The following is a 24,022-nucleotide window of genomic DNA, read 5'->3' as shown; positions in this document are numbered from 1 at the left end:
AGAGATTACTTTTTTCATATAATTAAGTATATATAATTAAGTATTAAGCTTTTGAACCCCACTGAAATGTCATGCCTTGTAAGGGCCATTCAGAAAAAAAATAGCACTTACAGTCTTTCAGATATAATATTTCAAAAATTAAATCACCATAGCACTGTTACTGTTCAAAAGTGTGCTCTTCTACTTAATTCTATTTTCCTATAAATAACTTATATTTTATTTGAGAAGTGTAACTCATAGTTATTTTTACACCATTTAGATAATTCTCAGAAATTCCAAAAAATATGCCTGAATACACATATCACATAATTATTATAACTCTTCAAGAGCTCTCATCACAATTTTGTAAAATTTTGCTCTGATTTTGATACTTGGGCGTGATCCCTAAATGAGTATATAAATATCTGTTATGGTTTCATAATGTATGGCGTGACAAGTGAAGCATGCATTATGGCATTGCCCAGCTCTCCAGACTTCATCTCTGTCAATTATTTCATACCCTAAGATTGGGGAGTGGCAAACTGCATCTGGATCCTGGCAAAAGCAGTCTGCTTCAACCTGCTCCAGGCCATCCTGGTGACCTCACCTCCAATTTTAAACTATTAAGAAGTTATAATCATCTAGCAACACAAGTGAGAAATAAAGTAATAAAACCCAATAATAATATTATGAGAGAAGCATGGGAGAATAGAAAAGTAGAAGGACCCAGAGGGTCCTAGAAACCTACAAGTAGAACATTATGATGGGCAGATCTGGGCCCAGGGGTCCCGCTTAACCTATGGCACCAGCCAAGGACAATACAGGCCAAAAACTTCAAACCCCTACCCAGATCTAGCCAATGGTCAGGACATTCTCCACAGTTGAGTGGAGAGTGGGGTATGACTTTCACATGTACTCTGGTTCCTCATGTTTGACCATTTCCCCTGGATGGGGAGGCCTGGTGGCACTCAGAGGAAGGATAGCAGGTTACCAAGAAGAGACTTGATACCCTATGAGCATATACAGGGGGAGGAAGTCCCCCTCAGGAACAGTCATAGGGAAGGGGAGTAAGGGGAAAATGGGAGGGAGGGAGGAATGGGAGGATACAGGAATGGGATAACCATTGAGATGTAATAAGAATAACTTAATAAAATAAAATAAAAAAAATAAAAAAAATAATATTTGGATATTTGCTTTGTGGGGCGGCTGGTGATTCCCAGATTTAACTCTCTGAGGAAGACCTAGAAGGAATATACTGCCAAGTTTACAGTTGGGGGATAAGTCTGGAATATGGGACTGCTGTGTACACTGCTTGCCAGATGTTGCCAGGGAAGGTATGCCTTCTCATTCTCTAATAAACGGTCAATACAATAAAGTGCCAGAAAGGCAATAGAATAGACAAGAAACATGAGTTAGAGAATGGTGTCTCCAGAGTTCCGGAAAGAGTTCCAGAGCCTTCAGCCTCCACAGTTGCTCTGTTTTGGTAGCATCCTCTTCAAAGAAGGTATTAGGATTTTAAAAGCCTAACAGAGAGCATGTGTTACTGACAGTTTAGCATGTGGAATATGTGAAAGGACCATTCAACTTATACCCAATAGCAATTGTCCTTGGTATTGTGACCCTTCCATGATTCTTGGATAAAGCAGGCATGAAGGAAGAACACTTTTCTGTTTTGTCTGAGCTCCCCACAGCTATGAACTACCATCATTCCAGAAAAGTTAGAGATTTCAAATGTGTGTGTGTACATGTGCGTGTGTGTGTGTGTGTGTGTGTGTGTGTGTGTGTGTGTGTGTTGTAATAGCATAATAATAGTCTCTTTGAACTCATAAAGAACTTTGATATATAAATCTGGGCATTGAAACACCCACATGATTATGTGTGTGTGAATGTCTAGATAGAAGGCATCAGGCTGGACCAAGCTACTGGGGACTACCGTGAGCTCCTAGTGATTCCTTGTATTCTCCTAGTGCCTGGTAGCCTTGATTGACTGATTATATTTTCTCTTTACACAAGTCCTTTCATCGTTCCCCAAGCTAGCTTGCCACCCACCACCCCTGGCAGATAGGATCAGGAGAACACAGAGTGTTCTTTTGTGAACAGATTCAAGGCAGGGTGGTCCATACCATGATTTTAAAAATTATTATTTTATCTAATTTTTCATTATTTCTCCCTTCAGACTCCATCTGAGGACACAGTCTCCTTGTCTTAATTGCGAGTAAAATTCATTTCCTTGTCTTCATTTTCCTTCCTTCCTTATGAAACTGTTTTAGGCATAAGTGTTCAGACATAATGGTAATGATTAGGAGACTCCTTTGTTAAATAATTATTAAAGAGGGTGAACACCTAACTTCTAAAGATAATGGTGCCTTTTCAAATGTGGGGCTTATCCTTATCATGTTTTACTATTATTTGTAGAATTTTTTCCAGTTGCCTTTGGAATTTAATTTCCAGGCCTAGCTTCTTTACACATGTTGCGCTCTTAAAAAACCAGATTTGTTTTGGCATTTTATGTGAATGAGTGCTAGCCTGCATGCACGCTTTTGCACCATGTGTATGCCCGGTGCTCATGGATCATGGAAGAGGACAGTTGTTCCTCTGGAACTCTAGTTAAGAGTGGTAGTGATCTTGTGGTTTATAGGGGTCCAACCTGGGTGCTTTGCAGGAGAACCCAGTGTTCCTAATCACCAAGTCATCTCTCCTGCTCCATCCCCCACTGTTGCTATCGGTTGCTGACACCATGCCAACCACCATGAGCCTTAGTTCCTGGCTGCCATTCCTCATTCCTTAGCACTGAAGCTGCCTCAGATTTGTCCCTCTTTTTTCCTATAATGTACCTCTTTCCATTTTGTTATAAAACTCTGGTTCTTTGTCCAGCTGCCTTTTCTCTTTGAGGAGATATTTTGTTGATAACTATGTGTGATAATTGTTTTTTTCATGGGTTTATCAAAGAACATTTTCTGTACAGAACATAAGATATTTTCCCATATTTCATTCAATACTGATAAAAGGCAGCTGTTTGACTAAATAGAAGAGCAAGTAATTTTCTGTTAATCAACATTTTAGATTTTCCCAACTATACAGGATCTGCTTTCACCAAATGACATATATATATATATATATATATATATATATATATATATATATATATTTCATTGTTTTTATTCTTTTCCTTGCTGTTATTTCTTTGAAAATATTATTGTCATCAGTGATTTCCTATCACAGTTTGACAGGTCTTAATGTTCCATATACTTTTAATGAGCTAAACTTTCATGTGTTCCAGATAGATATGGTACTTTTCCACTTAATTTTACTGCTTAAAATTGTTACATACATATTGATTTCTTGTTCAAAGAACTGTGTTGCTTGGTGTGTTTCTCTGTGTTCATGTTTGTGTATATAAATGTATAAATAATCAAATAAATGAGCATATTTCAACAGGGATGTTCCAGCTCAGTGCAAGCCCAACTCCTCCTGGTTGACTTATTCTGCGACATTCCACATTAGATGTGCCTGGAAGACAGATGGGTTTCAACTCCATCTGGAGAGGTCTCCAGATTGACCGACCTTGGCAATAAATCACTCCTGTTGCCTTCTTGAGACACAATGATTTTAGTGTTCTACCATGCCCCCTTTCCATTTCTTTCCTTTGCTGCTGGGTTTACTGCTTAAATACACAGCAATTATCTATTTCTTAAATAACTCAGCCTAAATTCATGGACCTAAATGGCTATGATGGCTATGTAACAGACAGCTAACTCTACATAAGATATTCAGAAAGCTTTCTCTCTGCTGACAGTACATTGCTGAGAAATTTAGCAAAGCAGTTATCATTAGCCGCAAAACACTTGCAGAGGAGAATCTGATATTTGCACATTTCTTGTATATCTAACATATACAGGAGGAATATAAGCTTATAATTATATTTTATTTTATATGAATTTATCCTTTGAGAAACTGTGTTAACATGATTTTGGTGAAATCACACATCTAATTAATCCTTTTATTTATAAAAATGACAGTCAGGTAGCATTTGCTATTTCTTTTTTTATTATTTTTCTTTGTTTACAAATACATTTACATATGCATTTATAATATTACACACACACATATATGTATATGTATGTATATAGTGAACTACATACAGCAAGAGGAACCCTGAAACAATAAGGAATTATATAAATATTACATTTTTAGTGTTTTGGCTATTTATAGTTGGAAACTTTGAGGAAAAAAAAATCTTTCTGATCATGCATTTGTTATTTCTAAACACAATGTGGTTAGTTCTTTGTTGGAGGTTGATCTTGTATACCTTGATGCTAATGACTGCTTGCTGTCTTTTTGTGTACCCTAAATATTGCTGTGTAACTGTGCTTAAAAACCCATTCCTGTTTGACCAATTAAAAACAAACACACTTTGGCAGGGCAAATAGGAGAGGCATGGCTAAGCTTTTGGGAAAAAGAGTATCTTGGAAGGGAACATCCAGATATCAGACGAGGATGTGGGGAAGGAGATGGATGGGGAAGAAATGGAAAGAGGCAGCCACCACGGATTCAACGACCAGCAAGCCATCTCCCAAACTCCACATGAGCTTATTACTGTTATTAAATCTTGGATGTTACTTCAAAGACAATTGAAAAGCATTACAGAATTGCTTTTGAGTTGTATTTTTTTCATGAAATGAATAGAAAATATATCTAAATGTAAACTATGAATATAATAGTACATATGTAGTATTCATATAATAGTACGTATATAATACTCATATGAAGTAATAGTAGAAACATAACACTCATACAACATATGAGTGTGTGTATATGTGTGTGTGTATTTGTGTGTGTATGTGTTTGTTGCATTAATTGGATTTTTGTTTTGCCTTAAACTTATTGTAGAAGCATACAGATTTTTTTTTTTCTGGAGTGACCACAAAGGTGGTTTGGAGTAGCAAGCATATAGGATCTGTGATTGGAATCGCTAAAATTTGGGTGCTATGATTTGAACAGGAATGCGTTTCAAGGACTCATATGTTTGGATGACTGGCTTCCAGTTTGTGCAACTATCTGGGAAGGATTAGGATGTGTAGCCTTCTGAAGGAAGTACACCCCCAGAAGTGGATTTTGATATCTCAAATGACTACTGCGGTTATCATTGCACTCTTCCTCCTGCTTTCAGTTTGAAATGTGGATTCACATTGTGCCTGCTGTCCTGTTTTCAGTGTGTGTGGACAGAGGCCAGCACCAGGTTGATGTAATCACTGGTCCATTCTACGTTATAAGGCGTGGTACCTCACTGAAGCCAGAGCTCACTGATTCAACTAAGCTGGCTAGCTAGAAAGCCTGAGGGATCTTTTTGTTTGTCTCTGTATTCCTGCCCTTGGAATAAAAACATGCATCTTCATGCTACACCCAGTGTTTCACATGGTGCTGAGATCTGAGCTCAGGTTATTGTTTGCATGAGCACTTTCTCTAACTACCAACATTTAAGTTTGAACTGGAAACACTCAGACAAACATGGAATTAAAAAAGAATTATGTGAGTGTTTGAACACAGTTTCTTTCTGAATGCTAAGAATAGTTATTTCTATACTATGGATATCAGTTATTTATCTAATTGTGGTCAAAACTCTGACTTAGGAACAGATATGTAATTAACATGTGAATGTAAAGAATGGCTATTTTCAAATGTTTTGATTAAAGTTCATGAAGAATTTTTTTAAAAAAATTAGAAATGAGATAATTAGAGATAGCAACTTTGACATCCACTACGCGTGTTGCATTTGTATAATAGTGAATAATATATATTAAACATATTTACTAATTTTATTTTAGTATGAACATCATAATAATAAATTTCACAAAATTTGAAAAACAACAAATGTTAAGCAGAAAATATCCCTAATCATCATTCAACATCTCAAAAATTTCATGGTCTTTGGAGAAACCCTGATCTTTTTCTTCCTGTTCTCTTTTGTCCTCACTTTCCTCTTCCTTTGCCTTTACATTTGTTCCTCACCTCCTTTGGCTTTTTTCTTTCTCTGTTTTCCGTTTCTTACTGGTTGTTTTCCTTTTCCATTCTTCTTTATCTTCTCTGTCTGTTTTTCATCTTTTGTATTTTAAGTCATACTATCTCTATTCTTTAAATAAATGCAATGATGTTCCCAGTGTGAAACAGTATGTATTCGGAGCCCAATTAACTTATTGCCTCCTTTCCATCAGCAATGGTTCATGATCAGTCTCTTAGGAAGCAATGTAGCTGCATTCAGAGCTGTAGGATGTCAGTCCTCTCTCTTACACTTGATTGATACCTTCCCTGGCTATATTATTACTCACATGTTTGTTCATTGCTTTAAAGGGGTTCTGAATCTGAACCCAGATGAATGATCTCACAGCTGGGTCTTCCTTCTCTCTGGACTCATAATCATTTTGCATAGCAGCCCATATAACTAGCTCATAAGTCAGCAAGCTTGGTAAGACATTTCCACATTTTCTCCTATCATAATTGTTTCTACAAGATGTATTTATTTCATCATTACTTGGCTCCATCACTAAACATTGCCTGTGATACACTTTGGCTTTAATGGCCCTTCATTTTTATTGTTAAACTACTCTGACTGGCACATTGATGGTAGCCATGTTCAATTAACAGTCTTCAATTGTACCCTAAAATGTGAATATTCTACACAGTTATGAATCACCTGACAAATATTCCCTATATGCTTAACTTCTATAAAAAGCAAAAATGACAGTATCTTTCTTGTTATTGTTTTTTCCTCTTCCTCCTTTTCTCTTCTTCTTCCTCCTCTTCCTCATCCTTCTCTTCCTCCTTTTCCTCCTTCTCTTCCTTTTCCTCTTTATTCTTCCTCTTCCTCTTCATCATATTAGAATACAATTATATACTTGCTCTTCCATAGAAAATCCTCAGTATAAATTGTGGACCAACTTACAGAATCAGGCAGCCACAAAGAGAAATGTTTCTTTTGGCAGAAATTAATTAAATTAACTTAGTTTCCAATGGACTTATTTAAGTCACTATAACAATCCTCTTATTTACATACTGAAGGTTGTTTTGAGTTGGTTATTTCAAAAGGAAGCTCATCAGCTTGATTAAAATTCCTAATTCTCAGTTATGTTTTCTATTACTGTTGCATTTGCATGTGCTGTTTGTTTCAGTGAGAGCCACATCAAACCTTAGGGTCAGTAAAGAGAGATTCTACTGACATAGAAGTTTTGTGGTTTTAATATTTTAGTTGAATTCATATTTTTCAGATAGGATATCATGACCTATGAAATATAAAAATTCACAAAATGAACACAGAGTATATATTTGCAAAGAAACTTGACACTGAAAAGTGTTTTAAACACATATGGAAAAGGACAAAGGCAAGAAATCAGTAGGATTGAACTTTAAACCAAGAATGTTTTGAATATCATGTATAAAAATTTATGAGAATGTATACCAAAACAGGAAATGTATACTTTTCCATGAAAATTAACTGAAAGATGAATCAAAGAAGCTCAATTTCTAATTGGAAAATTTAGACAATGGAGACCAATGGATAGGATCTACATGGAAGGGAAAACATTAGAAATAAAGACATTAGCCCAAAGCTACCTAGCCAGGAAACAGGCATGTTTTTCCCAACTCTGCCCCAGCAGAGTCAGTGGGGAGGACTGACTGAGGCACTATATTCTTTCTGTAGGAGCCTCATTTTTTCTCAAGACAAATACTGGGCAAATTTCTGTCCTATGACTTTTATTTCCTACAAACAATGGGAAAATATACATTCTGTACTGGTATTCAGAAACATAGAGTTCACATCTCATCCACAAGTTACAGAGGAAGAGGGGAAGAGGGTGGAGAGAAGAAGGAGAGGAGGGAGAAAGGGAGGTGGGGAGAGAGAGAAAGAGAGAGAGAGAGAGACAGAGAGAGAGAGAGACAGAGAGAGAGAGAGACAGAGAGAGACAGAGAGAGACAGAGAGACAGAGAGACAGAGACAGAGACAGAGACAGAGACAGAGACAGAGAGACTGAGACTAAGGGACAGAGAATGCTTGACGTGGGCTTTGAAACATGAAATCCCACCCCAGGGACACATATCCTAATCTTCTCAATCATGGTTCCAAAAACTTCAGACCAAGTCTTCAAATATTGGACATAGGAGGGCCATTCTCATTCAAGGCACAAAACCATTGCTTTTCTTTTTGTGTTCAACGGAGTAGGCAAGCACAGGGTCTCACAGGTCTCAACAAACTTAGCCTCAGACTTGTGAACTTTCGACCTCAGCTTCCTTAAAGTAACTTTATTAGCTTATATTGTTACCCTTAGTAACAGATTGTGGACAATACTCAATAACTTGTAATGCCTAAAGAATGATTGGGACTTTCCATACTCTAAATTACAAAGTTGATGGGCTATTAATAACACTGAAACTTTTTTTTTTATCAGAGGACTTGCCTGTCTAGTGGTGAAGACTTGAAATGCCAAAGAGTAAATGATCTAATTTTTAACATAAATAAATCAGCGGTGCTTTGATGAATCTGTTTTCAAAAACACAGCCAAGCTCCTTCAGCCTGTATATGACAGATGTGTTCTTTAGAGATATGTCAACTTTATCCCAGAAAACCAATTAAGAGAGAACAGATTAGAAAAATCTACATTAAGTATAGAGTTTTTATCTACTCATCTCTGACAAATATCACAATTGTTCATTATTTCTTGCTCATTTTCATGTTTTGAATGCTTTACTGTTTTATTCTTTAATCTGATAGAGGTTATCTACATGAAACTATAATAAACAGCATTTTATAGTAACAATGACAGCTATTTTATTCCATGGGAAGAACAGAAATTAGACAAGTAGTATGACAATGCTTTTCATTTTAGAGTGTTTAATGCAGAGGTAAAGGACCATACCAAAAAAATAGGAAAAATAAAAATCAACATTAGCAAAAAAAAAAAAAATGCCCAAACAACCAAACCACCTATTATGTGCACAGCATGTTATGAATGAAGACAGCTCAATGTAATATACATGAAAAGATTAGAATTATAGCATAATTTAGTAAGCCAGACTCTTGGACACAATAGTCAAGTATCAAATATATTGTGTACCCATTTATAGAAATTCAAAAATAATGAACTAGGTTCAGTGCGATAGCTCAGTGGGTAAAGATGCTTGGTGACAAGCCTGGTAGCACTGGATAAAGACTTGTCTTTCACAATTTGTCTCTGACCTCCACACATACTACAAGTGCTAGGAGGTACAAATACATATGTGTGTGTGCCTGTTTCCAAGTCACACAGGGGTGTGAGTGCATGCACACACACGCACATACACATATGCACATGCACACACAAATGGTAACTGATCATAAAATGACAAAAACTCATTCTACTAGAATTTACTGAAAAAGGTTTATTGCATTCACCTTAATAAATTAATAAGTGAGAAAATATATTAAAAAGCCAAATAAATGGGGGGACAATCCAGATTCGGAGCTTGGAATGTTCAATAATTAAAATAAAATTATTTAAAATTTACTTATGAAATGAGAATTACTCAATGTACTATTACTTAAAGCCTTATGATATGAACATTTATTTAAATTAATTATACTTGGTTTTGATTTTTTGAAGTATATTTTAAAAATAAAACAAGAGTATCTATAGTAATGTTAAGAAGAACATGCTGGAAACTTTTCTCTATAATGTACCAAAATGTCAGTCTCACACACTCACATACACAAATGTATTTAAGATATATGGATAAGCAAAGTGAACATTAAAACATTGGCTAGAAATGTTTAAAAATTTGGGAATAAATATTTCTTTACATAATAGAAAAATACATATTGTGAAGTGAAAGAAATATCTGCATAATATTAAGAAGAAAATGCTAAAGAAATAGTAAAAGTAATCCCAGCACTCAGGAGGCAAAGGCAGCGGATCTCTGTAAGTTCGAGGCCAACCTGGTCTACAAAGCGAGTCCAGGAGAGCAAGGGCTACACAGAGAAACCCTGTCTCGAAAAAGAAAACAAACAAACAAAAATTAGTAAAAGTAATGTAATTCTATTTTAATTAAAATGCTTTAAGAGCATTATAGAAATGGGGATGGTAAAAGCCAGAAGTTCAGATGCTAGACCCAGAGAAAACCACCCACATGACTACGTAAACATGAGATGAAACAAGTTAGCACTAATGGGCATGCCAAGGTGTAGGATGAAAAGCCCAAGAAGACTCAACCACACACAGAAACAAGGAAGGCTGAGAGCAACAGTGATAGTCTTCCCCAAGGAGGAGCACACACATTGGATGTGCAATTTCAAATAGTCAGCTTTGGAAGCTTCCTTAAAGACACAGGATATAAAAGGGAAGCAGGCTCTCCAGATGAGATTTGATAGTCTGAGATCATATGGTAGGGTAAGCGGTCCCCTTCTGTCCGAGGTCTAGGGCACAGGAATAGGGTGAAAGAGGAAGGGAATGGGGAATGGAAAGACACAAGTGAGGGGATAACAATTAGGATGGAATCTGAATAAATTATTTAAATAAAAAAGAAGATATTGATTCCAAGATGGCGTCGACCAGTATGCACCATAGCTGATCTTCTCTGAGGAGACCAGGGATGTGAATGGAACCACAGACTGCTGGATTTTGAGAACTGTAGGTGAGTGGGGCCCCAAACTCCGCAGACCACCAGGGGGTCTAACCCCAGGACAAGCAATAGTCCGGAGGGCTAAACGCACTTCCCAAACTCTGAAACAGAATCCACAACCAAGCTGTAGCCAGCACATAAAACCCAAACACGCCATTTGGGGAGGAGATTTTCCAGAGCCCCAAGCCTGAGGAGTCACAGCGAATAGGGTGAAACTACCATTGAACTTCTACATCCACACCACGCCAAACTGCAGAGGTCACCTGCCTAACCTGGGTGGAAACACAGGTGGCGAGTCTCACCAAAAACAACTAAAACTGGCGTATAGCTCACGGACTGCGTCGGTGTCCGGCGCTCAAGCTGAAGCCAGATACAAAGGATTGACCCTGCAAACAGGGGCAGTTAGAAACTGGCGTGGTCTGCTCCCACAGCCCAGTGGGTCTGCTCACATTATAGGGAGCCGTGGGTAACGCTTGCAGGGACTAACTACTGCCCTAAAGGGAACTGGGAGTATTCTGGCTTTCTCTGGCAGAAAGAGAAGATACTCCCGCTAGTGGCCTGAACCGCCATTGGTGTCAGCTGCGGGGCCGGGCTGCCGGCACTGACCCGGCATTCCCCAAACAACTGAAGTAACTGGGTCCATCTTTGTGGGCCCATGACAGATCCACCCACGTTATCGGGAGCCACGGGTCTTGCTGGCAGGGAATAACTGCTGCCCTAAAGCATCGCACTCTGCCTTTCCCTAGCAGTAAGAGAAGATACAGGAGAATCCCGCCAGCGGTCTGAACCGCCATTGGTGCCAGCCGCGGGGCCGGGCTGCCGGCACTGACCCGGCACTCCCCAAACAACTGAACTAACTGGGACCATTTTTGTGGGCCTGCGACAGATCCACCCACGTTATTGGGAGCCGCGGGTCTTGCTGGCAAGGAATAACTGCTGCCTTAAAGTGTCTGGGAGCGGTTTGAGCCGCCTTTGTCACCAGCCCCGGAGATGAGCTGCTGACTCTGACTGGGCACTCCCCGAACAACAGAACCTAGCTGGGTCCCACAATATAGGGAGCTGGGGCTCATGCATGCAGGGTATAACTGCTAATCTATAGCAAGCTGGGAGTGTCCTGGCATACAGGGGTGTGGAAACTGCTACCTCCTCAGATACTGCCAGGCTCGGATCCTGTAATCTCCAACAGGCAGATCCTTGCTGTGTCAGCTCCTGCAGACCCAGCAAAAAACCCCAAATTCATGGGAAAGGCTGGACGCTCCTACAGAGTGTAGAGGCAGAGCTAAAAGACAGCTACAACCCAGAAGATCTGTTCCACCTGGGGTCTTGGCTACAAAGCAACAGGAAAGACAGACAGCAGGGATCAACCTACACAACCAGAGAGCTTGTGTGCTGACCTTACTCTAGATCCCAATACTGCTGACTTGAGATACAGCAGTAAGGTGAAAAGGCCCAAACAGAAACCTACTTTGCATGACTCAGCCTGGAGCCTAAGGTGTTGAGAAAAATCTCCAGGAGTAGAATCTGAATCACCAGCCTGGTCCAGGGAAATACTCCCTATTCCTCATAGGTAAGGGCACCCTACCTATAATCAGACATGAACTGTCTACTCCCAAACAGGGAAGGTCACTACAAACCACCTCCCAACACTAGAGTCACAAAAATGACAAGGGGACAACAAAAGAATGCTAACAAAAACCAAAACAGGATGGCATCTCCAGATCCCAGCAATCCTAATGAAAACAACCTGGAGAACCCAACAACAATTGATATACATGAAAACCACCTCAAATCCTTAGTAAGTAAGATGATAATGGAAGAAACAAATAAAATCTGTAAACAAATGCAGGAGGAAGCAAATAAGAGGGCTGATGACTTAAAAGAGTCATATAAAGAGTCATTTGAAGAATTTCAGAAAAAAACAAATAACCAGATGAAAGAAATTATTAAAACAGTTCAAGACCTGAAGATAAAAATGGAAGCTATCATAAAAGAACACACGGAAGAAAATGTGATCAAGAAGCATCAGAAAAGAAAGCAAGCATCTCAGAGGTGGCCTTATCTAACAGATTGCAAGAAATGGAAGAACGAATATCAGGACTTGAAGATACAATTGCACAATTGAAAACAACCATCCAGGTGAATGCTAAATCTGAAAAGTTCCTGACACAGGGCATTCATGAAATAAAAGACAACATGAAAAGACAAAACTTGAGAATAATAGGGATAGAGGAAAGAGAAGGCAACCAACTCCACAGCCCAGAAATTATCTTTAATCGAATAATAGAAGAAAATTTCCCCAATTTGAAGAAGGAGATGCATATGAGCATACAAGAGGCCTACAGAACACCAAATAGAATAGACCCGAAAAGAAAATCTTCCTGCCATATAATAATAACAACACAAAATATACAGAACAAGGAGAAAATATTAAAAGCGGTAAGAGAAAAAGGACGAGTAACATATGAAGGCAAACCTATCAGAATTACTCCTGACTTCTCAGCAGAGACCATGAAAGCCAGAAGGGCCTGGACAGAGGTTCTGCAAACCCTAAGAGAACACAGATACCAAGCAAGACTACTATATCCAGCAAAATTATCAGTAACTATTGACAGAGAAGACAAGATATTCCATGACAAAAACAAATTCAAACAGTACCTAGCCACAATCCGGCTTTACAGAAGTTACTAGAAGGAAAACTCCACCCCAACTAGTCAAACTACAACCAAAAATACATAAGAAATAAGTAACAACACCATTGCAAAATCACAACTTCACAAAAACTCGATTGTTACAAATACCAAAAATGAAGGGACTTACCAATCAATGGTCATTAATATCTTTCAACGTCAATGGTCTCAACTCTCCAATAAAAAGACACAGACGAACAGAGTGGATGCATAAACACGACCCAACATTCTTCTGCATTCAAGAAACACATCTCAACCACAAGGACAGACATTGCCTCAGAGTAAAAGGTTAGGGAAAAATATTCCAAGCAAATGGTCACAAGAAACAAGCTGGGGTAGCTATTCTAATATCTAATAAAATAGACTTTCAACCAAAATTAGTCAAAAGAGACAAGGATGGACACTCTGTACTCATCAAAGGTAAAGTCAACCAAGAAGACATCACGATTTTGAACATCTATGCTCCGAATACAAGGGCTCCCACATTTGTAAAAGAGTTATTAACAAAGCTTGCCCCATTCATTGATACCCACACATTAATATTGGGAGACTTCAACACCCCACTTTCACTCAAGGATAGGACTTTGATTTCATAACTAAGCAGGGAAATAACCTCATTAACCAATGTCATGAATCATATGGATCTAACAGATATCTACAGAACTTTCCACCCAAACGCAAAGGAGTATATCTTTTTCTCAGCACCCCATGGAACGTTCTCTAAAATTGATCACATAATTGGTCATGAAGCAAACCTCAACAGATACAAGAAGATTGAAATAATACCTTGTATCTTATCAGATCATCATGGTCTAAGGCTGGACTTCAACAACAATAGAAATAACAAAAAGCATACCAACACTTGAAAACTAAACAACTTTCTACTTAATGACACATGGGTCACGGGAGAAATAAGGGAAGAAATAAAAGACTTCCTGAAATTCAATGAAAATGATGGAACAACATACCCAAATTTGTGGGACACATTGAAAGCAGTGCTAAGAGGAAAATTCATAGCACTAAGTGCCTTTAAAAAGAAAATGGAATCATCCCACATAAACAACTTAACAATATATCTGGAAGCCCTAGAAAAAAAAGAAGCAGAAACACCCAAGAGGAGTATATGCCTGGAAATTATCAAACTCAGGGCTGAAATCAATAAATTAGAAACAAAGAGAACAATCCAAAGAATCAACAAAACCAAGAGCTGGGTCTTTGAGAAAATTAACAAGATAGACAAACCATTAGCCAATCTAACTAAAAGACAAAGAAACACTATCCAAATTAACAAAATCAGAAATGAAAAGGGAGACATAACAACAGACAGCAAAGAAATACAAAGAATAGTAAGAACCTACTTCAAAGACATTTATGCCACAAAATTTGAAAATTTAAGGGAAATGGACAAATTTCTCGACCGATTCCATTTACCAAAATTGAACCAAGACCAGATAAACAAATTAAATAGCCCTATTTCACCTATAGAAATAGAAGCAACCATTGATAGTCTTCCAACCAAAAAAAGCCCAGAACCAGATGGTTTCAGCGCAGAATTCTACCAGTCCTTCAAAGAAGAGCTAATACCCTTACTATTCAAGCTATTCCAAAAGATAGAAATGGACGGAATATTACCAAACTCCTTCTATGAGGCCACAGTCACATTGATACCTAAACCCCACAAAGACCCAACAAAAAAAGAGAATTTCAGACCAATTTCTCTTATGAACATTGATGCAAAAATACTCAACAAAATACTCGCAAAGCGAATACAACAGCATATCAAAGACATCATTCACCATGACCAGGTAGGCTTCATTCCAGGAATGCAGGGATGGTTTAACATACGGAAATCCATCAATGTAATCCACCTTATAAACAAACTGAAAGAGAAAAACCACATGATCATCTCTTTAGATGCAGAAAAAGCATTTGACAAAATCCAACACCCATTTATGTTTAAAGTTCTGGAGAGATCAGGAATACAAGGCACTTTTCTAAACATAATAAAGGCTATATACAGCAAACCAATAGCCAACATTAAATTAAATGGAGAGATACTCAAGGAAATCCCTCTAAAATCGAGGACCATACAAGGCTGCCCACTTTCCCCATATCTCTTCAATATAGTTCTTGAAGTTCTAGCCAGAGCAATAAGACATCAAAAGAAGATCAAGGGGATCCAAATGGGAAAGGAAGAAGTAAAATTATCCCTATTTGCAGATGATATGATAGTGTATATAAGTGACCCCCAAAATTCTACCAGAGAACTCCTACAGCTGATAAACACCTTCAGCAAACTGGCAGGATACAAAATAAACTCAAAAAAGTCAGTAGCTTTCCTATATACAAATGACAAACAAGCAGAGGAAGAAATTAGGAAAATTACTCCCTTCACGATAGCCACAAGCAATATAAAATATCTAGGAATAACCCTAACCAAGCAAGTGAAGGATTTATTTGAAAAAAAAAAAACTTTAAACCTCTGAAGAAAGAGATTGAAAATGACATCAGAAGATGGCAGGATCTACCTTGTTCATGGATCGGAAGAATCAACATAGTAAAAATGACCATCTTACCAAAAGCAATTTACAGATTCAATGCAATCCCTATCAGAATACCTACAAAATATTTTGAAGATATTGAAAGAACAATTCTCAACTTCATATGGAGAAACAAAAAGCCCAGAATAGCAAAAACAATCCTATACAATAAAAGATCCTCTGGAGGAATCTCCATACCTGATCTCAAGTTGTACTATAGAGCAATAGTAATTAAAACAGCATGGTACTGGCACAGCAATAGGCTAGTAGATCAATGGAATTGAACTAAAGACCCAGAGATGAATCCACACACATTTGCTCACTTGATTTTCGACAAAGAAGCCAAATCCATTCAATGGAAAAACGACAGCATATTCAACAAATGGTGCTGGTCTAACTGGATGTCTACATGTAGAAAAATGCAATTAGACCCCTATTTGTCACCATGCACAAAACTCAAGTCCAAGTGGATTAAAGACCTCAACATAAAACCAGAGACATTAACCCAGCTAAAGGAAAAAGTGGGGAAGAGTCTGGAACTCATAGGCACAGGAGACAACTTCCTGAACAGAACACCAACAGCCCAGGCCTTAACATCAACAATTAATAATTGGGACCTCATGAGGCTGAGAAGCTTCTGTAAGGCAGGAGACACTGTCATGAGAACACAGCGACAGCCTACAGACTGGGAAAAGGTCTTCACCAACTCTTCATTTGACAAAGGTCTAATATCCAAAATATATAAAGAACTCAAGAAATTAAACACCACCAAACCAAATAACCCAATAGAGAAATGGGGCTCAGAACTAAACAGAGAATTCTCAACGGAGGAATATCAAATGGCTGAGAAACACGTAAAGAAATGCTCGACCTCCTTAGTCATCAGAGAAATGCAAATCAAAACGACACTGAGATTCCATCTTACACCCATCAGAATGGCTAAGATCAATAACTCAACTGACACCTCATGCTGGTGAGGGTGTGGAGAAAGAGGAACACTCCTTCATTGCTGGTGGGAATGCGAACTAGTACAACCACTTTGGAAAATTATCTGATGCTTTCTCAGAAAAATGGGAATAGGGCTTCCTCAAGACCCAGCTATTCCACTCCTTGGAGTATACCTAGAGGATGCACTACCACACAACCGAGACATATGCTCAACCATGTTCATAGCTGCCTTATTCATAATAGCCAGAACTTGGAAACAACCTACGTGTCCCTCAATAGAAGAATGGATAAAGAAACTGTGGTACATCTACACTATGGAATACTACTCAGCTATTAAAAACAAGGAATTTCCAAAATTTGTGGATAAATGGATTGAACTAGAAATTGTCATAATGAGTGAGTTCACACAGAAGCAAAAAGAGCTAAATGGTATATACTCACTTATATCGAGTCACTAGTCCAAGGCGTACGTCCCCACGAAAAACTGTACCTACAAGAAAAGTGGGTAAGAGGGGAGGACATCCTATTGAGACTTTAGGTGTGAGAAGCCTGGGAGAAAGAGGAAATAGAAGAATCCAGCGGGTCCTGGAAAACTACAGGCGAGTCTGGGCCCTGGGGTCCTCCGCAAACTATGGCAACAGCCAAGGAAAAAATAGGCAGTAAACCTCGAACCCCTACCCAGACTAGCCGATGGACAGGACATTCTCCACTGTTGAGTAGAGAAGGAGATCTAACTTTCACACAAACTCTGGTGCCCCATATTTGAACATGTCCCTTGGATGGAGATGCCTGGTGGCACTCAGAGGAAAGATAATAGGTCACCAAGGAGAGACTTGATACCCTATGAGCATATACAGGGGGAAGAGGTCCCCCTCAGACATAGACATAGGGGAGGGGAGTAGTGGGGAAGGGGGAGGAAGGGAGGAATGGGAGGATACATTAGATGGACTAACAACTGAGATGTAATATGAATAAATTAATTTTAAAAAAGATATTAAAAAAGACACAGGATATAGACTGAGCAGAGTATACCCAAGAGCAATGGATTTCAAAGTGAGAAAGATGGGTGTGTGGGAGGGCTTAGGGAAAGGAAAGGGAAGGGAGAAATTTTGTAATGGTAGAATTACAAAAATAATTTCAAACAAAAAAAGAAAAAAAAAAAAAAAGAAACCCACCTAGACAGGTGGAAAATAAACATTTGAAGAGGCTCAATTTGTATTATTAGGAAATAGCAAATTAAAATAATAATAAAATGTGATGACAAAAATGTGAAAAATTAAAAATCATTTTTAAAAAGTGTAGATGAATTTTAATGCTGCTTTGGCAAGGGATCATATCCAACGACCTTCTTGTCTATGTGATACTCCTGGAATGCAGACACTCTCTGGATTACAAAATGATCCATCTGGAATACAAATACATCCTTGGTACATACCTTTATCTCTAAACAATGGAGGTAAGATTAGTTTATAGAAGGAAATGGCCATATTTGAAATTGATGTCTGATTGAGAGGCAGACAAAGTGACAAATCAGAGAAAGATTTGACAGAATAAGTGAGAGATAGGTTATGTCCAACTCTCAGGAGAAGAGTTCAGGAAAGAGAAGCTTCTTAAGAGTATTGCAAACCAAGATCTAGCCAATGAACAGAACATTCTCCACAGTTGAGTGCAGAGTGGGGTATGATTTTCACATGAACTCTGGTGCCTCACATTTGACCATGTCTCCTGGATGGGGAGACCTGGTGGCACTCAGAGGAAGGATAGCAGGCTACCAAGAAGAGACTTGATACCCTATGAGCATATACAGGGGGAGGAGGTCCCCCTCAGTCACAGTCATAGGAGAGGGGAGTAAGGGGAAATGGGAGGGAGGGAGAAATGGGAGGATACAAGGGATGGGATAACCATTGAGATGTAACAAGAATAAATTAATAAAATTAAAGAAAAAAGAGTATTGCTGAGAGAGAGTGGAAAGGTTTTGTCTTGGGCAGTTTAACAGGTTGCAGAAAGAACAAGCCAGAATTAGTTTGAGGCAAGACAGAACAATCCAGTCAGAAGCCAAAGAAGCCAGTTTAAATGAGTCTGTTTGGAGAGTTGAAGCAGCAAGCTTGGAACTGCTTGGAAGCTATTCTCATTTCATCCTCTCTTCTAAGCAAATAAAAGTAGCAGTTACAAAAAGGGCAGTGTAACAAATAGTTTCACAACCTCACATTAACAAATAAGTAGATTTCTTTACTAAAGAAACACACACACACACACACACACACACACACACACACACACACATATTAAAAAGAATTTCTAGCCTGGCATGTGGTGTATACTCATGATCTTAGTCTTTGGGAGGCTGAAACAGGAGAGTTAGGTGGTCAAAGTCATCCTTAGCTGCATGCTGACTTTGAGATCTACTTTGCTTAAGTGAGATCCTGTCTCAGAAAACAAACAAACAAATAAACCAACAAAAGCAAAGGCATTGCTATTGTACATTTCTCTAAGATTTTTTTCTAGGTTAGAATGCATTCTAAAACATGAACAAACATCACCATTTCCCTTTAATTCTTTGTAATATTGCAAGGATGACTGTCATGTTTTATTTCAACTTATAGCTGAAAATATCCCATTTTCCTAAAATTTAATTTTAGAAGTAATTAATCCACAGTGATTTCTCTTTATAAGTAACCTAATTTTACATATGATTGATATTTGTCATTTTTTCCACTTAAAATTTAGATATCTTTCAAGGCGATGATTCATTTAATAAGATTTTACATTAGTAATTATCTTAGAAAAGCTTAAAATGTATTTTAAAAATAATTCTTCATCATATATATTTATATACATACACACACATATCTATATCTATATCTATATATATATATCACATATATATCTATATATATATATATCACATACACACAGATCCCAAAATTAGTGAATCATACATTATACTTATAAATTTTTCCTGTCCAGTATGTCTTGTTTTATTATTTTGAGAGTTTGGAGAATTACTTGTGATTCTATGATTCTGTTTTATGCAGTTTATTAATTTGCTTTTCTGACTTATATAATCTCTATGATTCCTTTGGAAAAAGAAAATAATTACAATTTTAGGTCACATTTCCAGTTACTTTCTCATTTATTATTACTTCATTTGATAAAAGCCAACTCTTTATCTAGCTATGAAACATACTCTCTGATCCCCCTCATAATTTTTTTTCATTGCTGTGACCTAACAGAGTGTCATTTGCTTGTCCCTTTTGAAATGGTCTATTCTCTTCAAATTATATTATTACTTTTGCATGTTTTTGCTCATATACTTATAGAGATCTATTGCAAAATCAGGCATGACTGAGCTGGCTTTTATTATTGTTATCCATCAACTCCTTTTCTCCAGATGAATGTTTAAGCAATAGCTACATATGACATTTCTTTTACATGTTAATTGTTAAATGTTCTCAGGCATCTTTGGTGTTTGGAAGAGAGAAATAGGAAATAGTTCTGGAAAAAATATGAACTTATTTAAGAAACAGTTCTTCTCATGTGGGTGAGGGAGCACAAAGACAGAGTTGACTTTTCTCTTACAGCCTACCTGACATATGTCAGCCTCCATATTTCCCAGCTCTATCCTACAGTACATTTGAGATGAATCATATCTATAAAATAAATTTGTATTAATCTGCTTTGATTTCCATCTCATTACTAGTTCAAAGTTCTAAATGGGGGCTGAAAAGACAGTTCAGAGGTAAAGGATCTTTTTATACAAACAATACAGAAAAAGCTATTTATTCATTATTGGGTAATGTGGTTTTCTACTAAGTAAACAGAGTTGCAAAATGCTCCTCATGCACGTCTTTGATAATCAATTAAAATGTAATGCCTGTCCGGTCTCTGCTTTGTTGCATTGTATGATAATGGACCTTCAAATAATACTTAAATGTTTGATTTCTTATGATTTGATAAGAAAAACTTCTTTTGTTCATTGAGATGGAGTGAGATGAACCCACTTCCTGCCAGAAACAGCTTAATATCACAAAACAAAATATGAAATAATGTTTCTAAAAAGACTAAACACCAGGCAACGTCAATCCATACATGATACCAGAGAATCAGATTAGCTTCACGACTCTGTTAGCTTGTTTAGCAAAAACAAGCTAACAAGTCTAATGTGGAGCAATGCTGTGTCCTACACCTCCTGAAGTGAGGAAGCAGAAGTGTAAGTTTGGCAAAGACAAAGATGTAGGGCCCCAGAGAGGGAATAGGGCTGATATCAGAACAGAACTAAATCGTCATGGTGATGCCGACATCTATAAGATGCTGCATGAAAATGGCCTGATCAGTACGGAATTGAAAGACAATATGTTGCAACTATCTAAGCATGAGGAGAAAAAAAAAAACATGATGACACAAGTACGCATAGTTGCCAGAAGACCAGGCTCATTCATGAATCTGTTTTAGTCTTCCCAACCTGACTAAACACATCTCATGACCCGGGAGTAGGGCCCCGGTATGTGTTCAAAAGCCTTACTCCAGCAATGCTGAATGCCAACTTTGTTTTATGTATGCTGTTATATTTCTGAATGACACAAAGTTTAAGAAAGGCTGGAGAAAATAAAATTCTAACAGACTGAACTGTGTCCCCAAACAAATCATTGTATACAACTGCGTGCAAATGAATTAAAATTGTCTTATACAACAGAGTAAACCCACAATGTCTTATGATTTTCAGGCATGCAAAAAACAAAACAAAACAAAAACAATAAAAACAAAAAACCAAGAAAGCAACTACAACTAAGATTTAAAAACATAATGATCACATCAAAAACTCAATTAATTTACATGGGATGATTAATACTTGATTCTAAAGCAAACTATATGTCACAAATTTAACAGAAAGAAAGTTGTATTATCTATCTGAAGTCAGGAAGAATGCTAAGATGACTTAAAAGAGATGAAAACCCCCTTTATGGTGAAATCTGTACAGTATGTAATTCATGACATATTTGATATTGCTGACCTAAGGATGGATACACATTGGAAACAGCAACAGAAACTACCCAGGGGGAAGTAGACAGACATATGTCTCCCAACAGGACAGTGTGCATGCAAGGCACACTTTTACTTGCCTGATAAAGTAAATTTAAATTCTCTAAAGAAGTGGGTGTAGAAAAATAGTTAAAAATAGCTCTTATAAAAATTCCATACCGGCTGATAAAAAAGAGAATTGATTAAAAGCATATATGCTTAGGTTCCAAAGCACAGTAAAGCCATCAGAACAAATATGGAGAAAGTTACAGGAAATTTGTTATTATCTCATTGCTTAAAAGTGTTGATAGGAAACAAAATATATAAAAAAAATATAGCCCAGTGGAAAATAACACTCTGCTCAGAAAAACATAACAAGGTGGTCTCACTGGAAATATATAAACAGAAGGATCTGAATATAATGCTTTTAGCACAGAATCTGTTCCTCAAGATAAAATGTCTTGCAAAAATGAAGACAATAACCTCTCCCAATATTTTTTTATTATTTTAAAAAATTCAATTTACTTAATTTTATCCATCCTTTTCTCCCTCCTTCTGACCCTGACAGAGAAGTGCTCTTTACTATGGCAGAGGAGTGCATGCATTCTTCTAGCCTTCATGTTTAACTGCACTTACATGAGGAATCAGACACACACCATAAATAAAAAAACCCAAATAAAATAGAATAAAATAAATATAAAGCTCCGCACTCATCTCAAGATGCTGTAATTCCTCTTTGTGAGGCCTGTGTGTATTTACACTGTGTTTGTTTAGAGTACACAGTGGTGTCCTCAGACTCTATAGTTTCTCTATACTTGGCAAGTTGTGACAATCAACTGTGTTTCCAGACACTGACAAGCATTTGGTTGGTAGTAATGTTCACCCAAGTAAGAGCTAATTTTTGAGAGAGAGAAAAAAAATAATTTGAATACTCAAAGTAAACACCCTCCCGCCATGGCCCAGCAAATCTACCAACAAGGCTTTATTCATAGTAGAAATGTTTGCTCTGAAAAAAACATGTTAAAATAGTGAAAAGATAAATCCTAGGCTTGGAGGAAAGATTTTCAGTTTGTGTATTTAAAAGGTAACTTAATACAGATACACAAGAATTCTTAAAATAAAACAAGAAAATAATACAAGTAAAAGGCCTGGATAGATTTTAAAATATACTTCATAAAATAAGAAACATGGTCTGAATTAGCCATTCCATAATGCATGTATTTATATATTTGTGTATACATCGATATAAAATATGTACACAAAAACATGTAATATATATGAAAGCAGTGTCTTGTACTTGGAAAATATATACAATATAGCAGTAATTTAAATAAAATAAAGTACATATACATATCAAATTAGTTTATAGAATGTTAAGGGATATTCTTTTTCACTAAATAAATGCACCTTTTCATGACTGTGAGATTATACTACACATAAATTATAACACTGGAAATCAAACTGTATGATAATAATAGAGATTAAGGTACAGTGAAAATACTGTTGGCTTAAAATGTTAAAAATTACTACTGAAAAGATCTTATATTTCTCTTAAATTACTAAATGTACACTCAACTTAAATTTATCTACTTCAAGTCATACAAGAACAACAAAAACATATTTTCAGCTCAAACCCATGCATAGCTTCAAAATTGCTTTTTCTAAAGTAATATACAAATTTAAAATGTCCAAATGCCTGCCAATGTGTGAGCAAAATGTTTTGTGTAGGCATGCAATGAAATATTATAGAGTAACAAAAAGAGAAGAAACAATTGGTGTATACATAAAATAACTCCTTCAATGAGTTATGTCAATGTAATAGTTAGAGCTAAAGGGTTATATATAAAATTTTTCTGTTTATACTATATTCTAGGAAATGCATATTAGCTGAAAGTAGAAAAGAGAACAATTGTTGTCTAGAGATGTGGGTATAGCAGGACTGAGATGAAAGAATTATATAGAGTCTCTCTTTTTAAAAATTTTTTATTAATTTATTCTTGTTACATCTCAATGGTTATCCCATCCCTTGTATCCTCCCATTCTTCCCTCCCTCCCATTTTCCCCTTATTCCCCTCCCCTATGACTGTTCCTGAGGGGGATTACCTCCCCCTGTATATGCTCATAGGATATCAAGTCTCATTTTTGCTTCATTATATTTATTTCAGTAATAATTTTATGACTTTACATGAATATGCCACTCTA

Source organism: Acomys minous, assembly GCF_964271855.1.
Source record: "Acomys minous genome assembly, chromosome: 4".
NCBI classification, from domain to species: domain Eukaryota; kingdom Metazoa; phylum Chordata; class Mammalia; order Rodentia; family Muridae; genus Acomys; species Acomys minous.
The sequence above is the reverse complement of the archived record's forward strand: the minus strand, read 5'-3'. Positions refer to the sequence as shown.